Source organism: Salvelinus sp. IW2-2015, unplaced genomic scaffold, assembly GCF_002910315.2.
Source record: "Salvelinus sp. IW2-2015 unplaced genomic scaffold, ASM291031v2 Un_scaffold1849, whole genome shotgun sequence".
NCBI classification, from domain to species: domain Eukaryota; kingdom Metazoa; phylum Chordata; class Actinopteri; order Salmoniformes; family Salmonidae; genus Salvelinus; species Salvelinus sp. IW2-2015.
This window is the reverse complement of record NW_019943214.1, coordinates 377,956-379,679: the sequence shown is the minus strand read 5'-3', so window position 1 is coordinate 379,679 and position 1,724 is coordinate 377,956.

Below are 1,724 nucleotides of genomic sequence, written 5' to 3'. Positions count from 1 at the left end.
GCATCAATCTAGCAGGACAAAACATAAACTATATATTCAGGAAAACCGCAAAAGAAGCACAACTGAAATTGATAAAATAACAAAAACAAAAAAGATCACAGATGACAACTGGTTTGATGCAGATTGTAAAATTATAAGGAAAAAACTTAGAACACTATCCAACCAAAAGCACAGAGACCCAAATAATGGTGAATTACACCTTCATTACTGTGAGACTTTAAAACTATAAACGTAACACTCAGAATCAAAAAAGCCCAGTACAACAGCAAGCAGCTGACACTAATTGAGGAGTCCATAAACACAAACAACTTCTGGCAAAATTGGAGGAATTAGCGATACAAAATGGTGACATATGGACAACCCATTTTAAAACGCTCTACAACACCGTTCAAATTGACACAAACGCAGAACAACGCCAGATTCATGAGAAGTTGAACGGATTAGAAAAAGCTATAAAGGACAAACAAAACCCATTGGACTCCCCAATTACTGACCAGGAGCTCTATAAGAAACTTCAGGCTTTTTTAAACTTCAGGAAATTTAAAAAAGCATGCAGACCTCATCCTAAATGAGATGCTGAAACTCACTAGTGCACAATTTCAAATTGGCTATATTAAAACAGTTTAATTTGATCCTGAGTGTAGGTTATGTCCCTGACATCTGGAATCAAGGACTCATAACCCCAATCTTTAAAACGGAGACAAATTTGACCCTAACAATTACAGAGGCATTTGTGTGAACAGTAACCTGGGGAAGGTTTTCTGTAGTATTATAAATGTAAGAGTTCTAAACTTCCTTAATAAGCACAATGTCTTGAGTAAAAGCCAAATTGGATTTATACCAAAACATCGCACGACTGATCATATTTACACCCTACACACCCTGATAGATAAACATGTCCACCAAAATAATACCAAAATATACGCTTGCTTTATCGATTTCCAAAAAGCATTTGATTCTATTTGGCATACAGGACTGTTCTACAAAGTTATTGAAAGTGGTGTAGTGGGTAAAGCATATGACATAATTAAAACAATGTAAACTGGCAATACGTGCAGCATTAAAATTGGCAAGAAAATAACATAATTATTTAACCAGGGGTGGGGCCTTCGCCAGGGTTGCAATCTGAGCCCTGCACTCTTCAATATTTACATCATCGAATTGGCCACTATTCTAGAAAAATCCTCAGCCCCTGATGTTAGTCTCTACAATTCAGAGGTTAAATGCCTGCTCTTCGCAGATGACCTATGCCTGCTGTCACCCATAGCACATGGCCTACAGCAGAGCCTGGACCTGCTAGAGCAGTACTGCCAGAACTGGGCCCTGGCAGTAAACCCCAAAAAGCCTAAAATAATGATTTTACAGAGAAGATCCAGATCTCAGGGAATTAGACCAAAGTTCTCAATTGGTACAAAATATATATAGTACTGTACACACTACAATTACTGAGGTTTAAATATAAGCTCAACTGGACACCTTACTGAGGCAGTGAATGAACTGAGAGAGAAAGCACGCAGGGCATTCTACGCCATTAAAAAACAAATTCAGATTGAAATACCTTTGGCTGAAACTAATTGAATGTGTCATTGAACCATTTGTACTTTATGGCAGCGAGGTGTGGGGTCCACTTGCAAAACAAGATTTCACCAAATGGGACAAACACCATTGAAACCCTGCATGCAGAGTTCTGTAAGATTCTTCTACATGTCCAGAGGAAAACTACA